Here is an 11,882-nt window from a genome sequence, read left to right on the forward strand (position 1 = left end):
GAAACTAAATGTGACCTCGAGTGACTTAACCACACCTGATTGGACAAATCCTGTAATAAAGATATTAAGGCAAGTAAATTACAACTAGGTATCATTCACACCAGCACACAATCTTAATACCTAAAGTGAGTGAAGGTGGGTGATTAAAGTTATAGATTTTATTGAAAGAAATTCCAAAAAATGTTAAATTAAAATATTTAATGCAATTAAGATTTTTTCAAAAAAATTATAACAATAATTAAGTTCCAAAATTCTTTTAACAAATCCTTAATAGGTCCTGAATTTCGAAGGTGGTGTTCAAAAATTTAATAGAAAAACCTTTACTCTAACAATTTCAGTTAATTTTCGCAAGGCAGAGATCATTTACAGTAATTTAGATCAAGAATGAAGACAACACTATCAAAACTCTCAAATCATTAAATATTAAATGTTAAATTGAATTCTATAATTCAAAAACAGCAAAGGTAACAACCACGTCAATTAATTTATCTCACTGTAACAAACAGGTATCGTGACTTTCGAAGTAGCCTCGTATATTTATTAACAATTTAGTTCTGAACTAGTTATCTCTATTTCTCTCTGTATTTCTTAATTAAGGAATATGCGCAGTGATCATGCTACTAAAATACAATTCAACCAACTACAGTACTTTAACTAGCATTAATACTTCACACTTACCATAACTCAGCAGGAAATAATAGTTACAGAAAAGCAGAGGTAGTTACCATTCTCTTCTCCAGATCCTCTTGGGTCTTAGTGACTGTTCCATTACGATACAATACCAAAAAGTGCAGTGCACGCGAATACTTCAATCATTTCAAAATTTAAGAAAAAATTTATCCGGACGGACAGTATGTTCTAATTTTAATCAAAATTTATTTATTTTGTTTCAAATTTACATTCGAAACCTAACCAAAAATCCAGGAAAACTAATATAACAGTAAATGCATTTAATAGCAATTAATTAGTTAATTAGCTAACTAATGAAGTTTTTATTAACAGCACTGTAAGAAGATTAAACTATTTCCACAGCAGGAAATACCTATTTATAGTTTACTTTAGTTCTTGAGAAACAGTTACACCTTTAAGAAAGGAAACACAGATTAATTAAACCCTATCTTAATTACGGCCATTACGGTAATTAACATTTTTACTAAATTACTTTAGTCCTTCAATAACTATAATCACGTTATTAGAGACGGTTTAGATTTTAAAATGTAATTGACTATTTTCGAAATGAACGGAAACTGAAGTAATTAGGAAATTAAATTACCGTTAATTAGCGACGAAGTTTAATAATGAACGACAAGAAGTTATGGAAATCCTTCTCATATTACTTACCACGGGAGTATCCAATTTAAGGGTGGAATTTTAACACTTGAATTTACGTTTTACTTTTTCCCCCATTTACGGTTGCCCAGTTAAATTTCTCACTCGACCTTCAATGGCACAACGAAAGCAAGAAAGGCACTAGACACGTTGACGTATCACACGTGTTCCGTCTCTCACATAACAGCATTTGAATTTAACGTATTTTCCAGCCTTTAAAAGGGTTTAATACGCAAGTATTATTAAAAGGAATTAGACCTTTTTAATTTCATTTCATTCACTTGCAAGATACGTCTTCTTTAACACTACTTCACACACTAGAAACACGGAAATACCAGTAACTTTTTCACTTTTAAACTGATTCAACTTTATAGAACTTAATTAGACACATAATTTAAATTAAGCCTTTTAAAACTCTCAGTAATTTAGCACTAAGTTTAGAAGCACAGTTATAATTAAGGCACTCTTCACCATATAATACGAGGCATAACTATATCGAACACTTCGACCACGTTTTACTTTTTTCTAAAAATAACAACTTTCGGCGCGAAGTAATGTAAGTCGAATACTTGAGTCCAACCCGTGTTGGCTCAATAAACTACGAAACAGTTATGAGGCGCAGCGGATCAGAATGGCATATATAACAGCAAGACTCTCGCTACTGCGCAGAGCCCAACTCATTACATACGTCACTCTAGAATACTGCGCTAAACTGAAGTGGTTGTGAATGTTAGAAAAAAAAGAATTGATTCTCTGCCGTATTACAAGTATTACTAAGCTAACATATAGACATATATATATCATTTTAAAGCTTTTTTTACGATCTTTACAATGAAAGTATTCTCAATTCAATACAACAATGTATAACAAAATAATTCTTCAAAAACAAAATTTTTAAACTTTCTTACTTTTAAAAAAAAAGAAAACAAAAAGAGTAATTTCATAATGAAGCTATTAAAAAAACGTAACCATTTTGCAATCGTTACAAACACCACCTCCTTGTTAAATATAAAATTTTAAGGCAGAACAAAATTTTATATACAATATACAATTTTCATTTTAAACTTCCATTATTTTTATATTTTATATCATTCCTTTTAACGAAATTTCTCAAAAGTCTATTCTTTTACATTTTTAATACTTCAGATATTTTCTGTTTTTATTTCAAACTTTGGTTACTTTATCTTTCAGAGATGATTTTTCGTGGTTTTTAACTAATACAAGATCATCTACAACCAAATTTACGTCTTTTCGTTTACCTTCAAAGAGTTTACGTCGTTTCTCCCAAGATTTTACCATATTATCCATTCCATTTTTCCAAAGATCTTGACTATTCAGACCTTTAAGATCAGCATCCATAACTTTCCATTTGATCTCTAATGGATTATTTAACTCTACCAAAAAATAACTCTGAGGGTACTGCCTTTAGTCCTTCGTGCTCACACAAATTAAGATTAAACTGGAGCTCACGAATAACCTTACTCCATTTGTTTTGTCTTTCAGCAAAGTAAGATTTCAAAGAGTATTTTAGAGTTTTTATGAATCTTTCTGCAATGTTTGCCTCCGGATGGTAAGGGCTCAGTTTTATATGCTTATACCCAAACTATACATAAATCCCTGAAAATACTCAGATGTAAATACTGAGGCGTTATCACTAGATATTGATTCTACAAAACCGTAACGGGAGAACAAATCATACAATTTGTCACAAATTATCTTTGAAGATAGTCTCCTTAGTTTTTCAAGCATACAATATCTGGAACAATTATCCACTGCTATTAGAAGATAATTATACCCTTCAGAAGAAGGTAAAGGCCCTACGGTATCAATCATCCAGTTTGAATGTATCCTTTGAGTCACATGAGACCCTAGTCTACCATATTTCTTAGTATTTAAGGGTTTAGCATTTTGACATTCTGGACAAGACCTAACAAAATCCTTTACGTACTCTATTAAACCATCAAATGTAAATCGCTTCATAATTTTACGTAAAGATTTATATATTCCTGGATGACCACCTGTAAGATATTCTAAATGATAGTATTGGAACAGACTTCTTCTAAGATCTTTTGGAACTATTTTCCACTCATTGCTCTTTGCCCTAGTCTTTTTTAACAAAAACCCATGTTTGATCTGATACTCATTACTATTCTCACCACCTTCTACCTTAACGATTAACTCATTTATTTCAGGATCCTTACGTTGCAACTCAATCAATGGTTCACTTAGAAAAGGTAATTTCCAAAGATTTGTCAAAACTAAATATGTTTTATCATTATTTTCTTTGACTTTAACACTATGGTCAAAATTAAACATGTCATACTGCCTAGAAAGGAAATCTGCTACTTTATTTTCATTAGTTTTCAAATGGTGGATTTTAAATGAGAACTGAGAAAGTTCTATAAGTGAACCGTACTTTAATAGTATTTTAGAGTTATTAATTATCCAACTTAAGGCCTTGTTATCAGTATACAAATCAAATTCATTAAATAAAAAATGTATGAATCTTACTATGGTTTTAACTAGGCTTAAAAATTCAATCTCGTAGATTGATCTATGCCGGTCGGCCTCACGTAGTTTCTTCGAAAAGAAACCCACAGGAATTAAGTCTCCATTATCATTTCTGTGTGAAATTACGCCTCCTAAGCCTCGCGAGGACCCATCAACGTGAACTACGAACCTCTTTGAAAGGTCAGGTGTTTTTAGAATAAGCTCTTCCGAGAAAATTCTTTTTATTTCTAAAAAGGCGTTATTTTGGGCTTCCCCCACTCAAACTTCTTAATAGATCTTAATTCAGATATGGGACCAATAATTTCTTGAAATCCTGGTATAAACCTTGAATAAAAATTAACTACTCCACAGAATCGCTACACGGCCTTTCTGGTCTTAGGTGGTGGGAGATTAAGAATAGACTCAACTCGTTTAGGATCCATGGTGATATTATCCCCATCGACTATGAAACCTAAATATTTAATCCTCTTTTTAAAGAAAAAACTCTTATCAGGAGATATAGTCAAACCATATTATTTATAATGGAGGATTTATTACCATCTTGAGGGCTCGTACAAGTTTAGCATAGGGACTCGAGACTTAAAATCTTTCTTTTAGCAATGCTTTTAAATGATATACTTCTTAATTCTCCTTGCCACTTTCAAATTTTGAGTTGGACCTCTCCAGCGACCCTCCGGGGGACCCTCGGGCAAATGTTTTTATCTCGACACGGGGTACCTTTGTAAAGATTAAATACATGTTTTCCAGTTTTGACATGTTTCACCATATGAGATTTTTAGGGGTGCCTACGAACTTCACGGATACCATGCCGTAAACGTCGGTGGACCAACAATGGGCAACTAACGACCTCTTGCCAAAAATTGTGGAGTGGGATATGTTCTCCGAAATCCCCCCCCCAAAAAAGAAAGGTAAAACGGATTCAGGAAAAGAGGTTGAAATATATAATTGCTACCTAATTTTCACCACAATGCCCCTCCCCCAAAACGATATTCTGTGTACAGGCCTGGTCGTGCTTATGCTTTACTAAATATTTCGCTAGAAAAAATATCAGGTTAAACATTTTTTAGAACGCTCATAATGTTTCTGTATTTAAGTAAAATGAATTAAACAAAAGGACAAAAGAGCTTGTAAGTTACACTCAAAACACGCTTTTCGGTTAATACTACCCAAGACGTATCTGTCGATATAATATTGTCGCAATCTATGACATTTCAATGTGCTAGTCCCTTCAGCCGCTTTTCATCAGAACGAGATCGCAACCAGGTTTTCAGTCGGTGCAATGTGGATTAAGATCGTTCTGCACTGACCACGCTCGAATATAGGGTTACAAGTTAAGATGATGTTGAGTTAAACGTTTCTTTCAGCGGCGAGGCTATATGAGACCTACTCATTAACGTGGAACCCGTATTACAGGGTTACAAGTATGCGCAGCAGTTTTCGAATAGTTACGTGAAGATCTTCGTCGCTGGTGGGCAAGGCCTCCAACGCAGTCTGTGATAGAATTCCACCTTCTTTAGTTATCTTCCATTTAGAAGTGCAGATTGCAAATTCAGAACTAAAGAGGGAAAACAGCATTTTTTAAAGTTCCGATAGTTTTGTATAATCTTTCTGCTAGAATGCGGAAGTTGTTGCTCAGAGTTTAGTCAGTTGCGCGTGTTGGCAATAAAATGTTGAGTCCTTATACATTGAAAACTTCCTACGCAAGACGAGTTTTGAGGTCCTCTACAACCGACTCTACAAACGCAATGTAGACAGTTCTTCAGTAGTAAGATGTCGTGTCATCTGCTCTGAAGTTCGTACAATGTGTTTGTCTTTGAATCAGATGAGGAGTTTGAATCTGCACGTCGACACTATCAGCCATTCTGGATATTGCTTCGAAAGTTGCCTTGAATTCTTTGCTGTTTGAACGTTTCTTGTTTAATGCTGCGATAATGTCCTGAATGGCATCTGACGTTGCGTTCATGTCTAAATTTGTCTTCTGCAAAAGTCGATTGAGGGGAGGGTTATCGTGAGAACACCCTGAAGGCACATAATAGTTACGATAACTCTCGCTGTCGTGCATGGCAGAAGAAAGTGCCCATGCTTTGGCTGCTGTATCTAACTCGGACCACTTGGAACACACTGTAGAGCCTCACTTATTTATTGAAATTTCACGTGAAATTGTAATACCGCGTCGTTGCGTTCAACCCATCCCGTTTTACACAATGTCTCCAACTGGCCACTAACCGTAAGCTTAAGGACAGTATTACGTTTCGAGATGCGGTGAAAAACGCAATGATCTCTTTCGTTGTTCCTAGACAGTTCCTCATGCACTGTACTGACGACAACCTGAAGATGGACAAGTTGAGTGCTTTCAAACGGGTCGGGTCGGGTCAGGCTACTCGGGTTGGGTCAATCGGGTAAGCTCGGGCCGGGTTGTCAGGTCGGGTCAATTGGGTCAGCTCGGATCGGGTCAGTCGGATCAGTTCACTTTGGTCAACTGAGTTTAGGTTGAGCTTGAACTCGGCTGGAGTCGAAAGCTGCTGTTTTTCACTAGCTGCCTAATTAAAAATAGCAATTTTAATTGATTTTATAGAAACCATAAATCTATTTTGAACACTTGCGGCTAGTGTTTTTATGGTAAATGCTTATTTTTGTACTTGTGTGTACTTTAATTTTTAAATGTGGAAGATTGATTTTACAAATCGACTGTAATATTATTAACTACGCCAATATGGAGTCTGGATTTAGAACAAAACTAGAAGTTGTTTAAGCAAGGCCAAAAGAAAGATTGGATATGGACGACCAAGCCCAAGCAGGGCCGCGGTGGCTCAGTGGTAGAGAATTCATCTCTGGTGTATGGTGTCCATGGTTCGATCCCAGCTTGTGCTAAGTGGGCTTTGTGGTGGAGAAACGCCGTGTAGTGGGTTTTCTCGGGGTTCTCCTGTTACCTCCCACTTTCTTCATTCCACCATTTCATTCATTTCTCATGGTCACCATATCCCTTAGCCTCGGTGCAGAATCAAGGGACCTTAAACTGAATATTTCATTTTATTTCACCAAGAGCAAGACCATCGATACAAGTACAAGATAAAGATTGGATATACAAGACGAAGTGCATAGTAATCTTGCTCTTGGCCTTGTTTTGGTGATCACCAAGTAGCAATGATCATATTTTCTTGCTTTCCGTATAGTATGAAAGACCATAATCGAAATCACACTTGGTCTTCATTTGTAGGGATGAGGCGAGCATTCTTGGCTCTTGTATACAGGGGCGTACGCAGGGGGTGGATTCTGGGGATCCGGACCCCCCCGAAATCCTGTCTTTTTTCTAAATGTAGTCTACTTTTAAGGACGATTTTAGAAATTTTCATATAATTTAGCGTCAAATTGTATTTGGACCCCCCTCCGAAACGCTTTAGATCCCTCCCGAAATAAATTCCTGCGTACGTCCCTGCTTGTATAGCATGAAAGATCACCAAGACTACGAAATGCAGGGCGCATATTTGCGGATCCCAAACGTTTCAGATATCCTCTGATCTGATTGGCCGATAGAGATACGATATCACGAGTAATGATCTACATATAGCACAAAGTAAACGGCAAACGTTGTCGGCTTTGGTAGCCGAGTGGGCTGGCGCAACATGCTAGTAAAGAAAATCGTTTTTGGCGTGGGTTCTGTCTCGGAAAGTCTTTTTACTAGTTTTAAAAATTTTTATAACACTTCTTTCGTTAAAATAAGATTAAAAATAATATTCAAAAAGTGATTTAACGATTATTTTTTAAAAATTTTCATTAAACTTCTTTCATGAAAATAAGTTTGCCCTTGTACTATATAGATCCACAGCAAATGTAGTAGTAGTAGTAGTAGTAGTAGTAGTAGTAGTAGTAGTAGTAGTAGTAGAAACTATAAATAGTTATAAACCCCGCAGCGGTTGTTTGGATTCTGTTCTCGATATCAAATTGGCAAGAATGCTGAAACATTTGGGATTGGCAAAAATGCATGCAGGGCCAAGACTTGACTGTGCAAGACAAAAAATAAGACGCAGTATTGATGACCAAGACCCAGGGTGCGAATTGTTTGAATTTAATTTGTTGGGCTGAAAGTGATTAAATAAAATTAGTACTTTATAATTAATTATCATACTGTATTTTTAAATTTTAAATTACAAAATTCATATTATGTATCTTACTTGCAACTATATATACTGTAAAATACGTTTTAATTACCGAAAAAGAAAAATCAAAGTGGTGCGGGTCCCGGAATCATAAGAACCTATTTTGGAATGAAAGTTGAAGGGTTGGAAAAAATCACAGTTGTTCTCCCGTTTCCTCAACCCTTATCATTGTAGTTAAACGATTTCCTTTTGTCTCCGCCAAGAGACTCTTGCTACTGCCTTCCGAGAAGACCCCCTGCCGTCCGAGCAGGTGAGAACACTGACCTTGAAGAAAAATTTCGTCACTTAGAACTAAAGCAAGAAAAAGTAAATTTCTCCCACGTCGGAGATTGGTAAAGAAATAACCAAACCTCAAAAGTGCCAAATATTCATTAAGATGCATATACAAATCCCCCGCTTGATCTAGCTAGTGGTTAACGTGTAAGACTTCGGTACACGTGGTCCGGGTTTAATTCCTAATGGGAGTGCATTTAGGCGTTCACCCAGTGTCGGGACCATTGTGCTCTCAAACGGGTCGGGTTGTCGGATCGGGTCAGTTGGGTCAGCTCGGGTCAGGCTACTCGGGTTGGGTTGTCGCGTCGGGTCATCTCGGGTCGGGTCAATCGGGTCAGCTCTGGTCGGGTTGTCGGGTCAGGTCAATCTGGTCTTATCACGGGGCGGGTCAGGTCGGTCTTCAACCCGACCCGACCCGACCCGTTGAGAGCACTAGTTACAATACCGGTGGATGACCTTTACCTTATACAATGATAAATTGTTTGTCATCTTCCAAATTAAGATGAATTTAAATTTATCATATATAATTATTTCTTTGTTTTCTTACAGATGCATTTCAATATAAAATAGGATGAAATTTGAAAGTCTCAAATCAATGTAAAGTAGACCGACGTAAAAAATATAATTAAGCATATTTTCCATATAATTAAGCATGCCGTACTAATTTAAAATGCCCACGTAATTAAGCTTAGAGTACAAATTTTATGGCCATTTTTCTCACAACTTTATGGTTTGATTGCCTTATACTCTGAATACTCCATATATTAAACAGAAGCTTCAGCAATTATTATAATGGAAAACAATGGGTATAAAATGCAAAGAAATGTGGTTTTGGTATCTCAATTTGGTTCTTAACTAATATCAATCGTTTTCTATTATTTTTACAAATCAACCTACCACCGATTTCCAGTATATAGAAAATGTCACCCTTGCTCATAAGAGAAAATTTTAAAAATGCCAGGACATGTTCTGTTTATTTTTAATAAACAGTTATATACTGAATTTCAGCTCTCTAAGCTGAATGTATTGTGAGATACTCAATTTTTGGCGAAAATTCAGATTCCCACTCCCCCTAGGGATATATATTATAATGAAAGTGATACGCTTATGATAACGTCCCAGTTGGGATTGGGGTCTGGTATATACCAAACGTCATTTCATTTGACTTTGCAATTTGACCGTGATGATCAGGCAGACATAGTTACTTTCAATTTTTATATAATAATTCATATATTACAGGTGATTCAAAAATATTTTTTTCAGCAGTGAGCTGCTCTAAAAGCTCACAGGCTGCATCTCTAAATCTAACTCCTATTGCTGTTGCTACTATTACAATTGCAAATATCAAAATCCAAAAGTGCATGAACTTATTTCATTAGAAATTGAAAATAGAATAGAAGATAGAAAATAGAAGAAAAATGGAGGTCTTGAAAGTAACTCAACGGTGTTCAGAAGATGCTGTCTGCATTGCAGGAACGGAATGGGTCGGTGGATCAGTGTGAGTCAAGGTGAGCGGTGTTTCGCAGTAGGTCACGTCCTTTTGACCCACGATCCACTGATCCACTCACAAATCATAACTCATTTCACCCACTGACCAATCGATCCATTCCACCTCTGATTTTAACATGTCTTATTAATTTCGTCTAAAAAACGAAACATACATCTACACCATTTTTTTTCCGATTGTGAATATTGGTTTGATACATATACTAGCTGAAATGGTCATTTCTTCTCACGCTGAGAAATTGATATGATTAAAAAGCCCATCTCGAAGTGTGCACAAATTACCTTCCAAAGTTATTAGATACGCTTTCTCAACCCCGAAAACTGTGAATTCGACAAATATTTAAGTTAATTTTGGGATTTTATTTTCAGCTCTCCCAGACCTTCATCCTGTGAACATGGGGATGAATTTGGATATAAATGCCATTGGAAGTATCACTATCCACGTCAACGACCGAGATAATTATGCATAACACACTAAGATCAGTCATTTTACATTATTTTTACATGTCACACCTCCCAACTTCCATAACTTGGGGTATCATACTACCACAATATTTTTTTCTTAGATTGAAAGTAATATGTATCCCACGTTTGGTAAAGGTTGCCCCAGACATTCCGGAGTTATGCTGGAGTATACATTTATAAAGAAACATTAATATATTTAGAGCTGTGCGAGCAACGCCTTCGATACTCTTCTGTACATTCAAAATCCAGCTGATATGTTCGTTCAGAAGTGTTGCTATTTATCTCGGTGATAACGAAACTATGGACTCTATACTAATATCAGTCATTTTGAATCATTATGTATGTCACTCCCTTCGACTCTCCTTATTAGATGTGCTAGGGGATCTTACCCCTACTGGAAGTTGAACTTAAAGGTCATCAGAACTGCTTCCAATGAACTTGGGGAAGATAAGGATTACACACTAACATTCGTCATTTTCAATTACTTTTACATGTTACAATTCCACACACTCCTTCAGGGTGCTAATGCGGGCTTAACTAATATGGCATATGGACTGCCACTCTTTATCTAAGCGATCCCTAAAGTTGTGGATTCGACACTAATGTTGGTCTTTTTTTATAATTTTGATGTCAGCCCCTTTCAATCCTCCTAGGAGAGCTAACGCATATTGCCACCGCTAGGACTGAATTTCGTCTTAAGTAGCATTAAAACCTCTACTAATTAATCTAGTAACCAGTGCTGCATTTAGAAGCTCGGCGTCCCTACGCACTTTTTTCTCGGCACCCCCAATAGTTACATATTTTTCCACCCTTTCATCCTTAACTTAAAATAAAACTTAATTCGATTATGCTTAATTAGTGAATTAACAATTTATTGCAGCTAAATACCACTCACTAGTTGCTACAGCTACAACTACGTAACAAAAAATAGCAATTGGGAAACATGTCCTGAATTATTTTTTAGATTTCTTACGGTATTATTAAACATATTAAAATAGTAAAAGAGGATTATTCATGAAATAGTATATTTACTTGTGATTTTTAACTTTTTGTACGAAGAAAATTAAAATATTATTTAATTTTTAAACTTTATGCTCTTCAAATATGTTGCCCTCTAGGCTCGGGCCTAGTTGGACTAATGGGAAATGCGGCAATCTTAGAGGCGCCGAAAACTTACGATTGGACTCTAATATGGGTTGATTTCGATACTTTTATTTTCCTATGTAACCACCCTGTGTGCTAATGGGAGTTTTATTCGACTTAAGCGGAATTGAAAGTAGAACTATTTACCTAAGCGACAACAAAACTATGGAGTCGATACTAATATCGATCCTTTTGTAGCAGTTTTGATATGTATCCCGACAGTATTCTTTTCCAGACTGTAAGAAATATGGTGAAAATTGCTCTAGACATTTGAATTATGTTGAAACACATACATACATTCACACACACACACAAACATATATATATATATATATACAGATAAGATAGCGAAGAGAGAGAGAGAGCGGCCCAAGGCATCACCACTTCCGTATTGAAAAAAACATATCAGGTGTTGAATTGAAAATCTATGTAAAGACTTTCCGTTGTGGCATGCTTCATAACGACAATTCCAGCCAGCTCACGTGACCTTTGGGGTTC

Source organism: Thermobia domestica, chromosome 7 (genome assembly GCF_964235325.1).
Source record: "Thermobia domestica chromosome 7, izTheDome1.hap1.1, whole genome shotgun sequence".
NCBI classification, from domain to species: Eukaryota; Metazoa; Arthropoda; class Insecta; order Zygentoma; family Lepismatidae; genus Thermobia; species Thermobia domestica.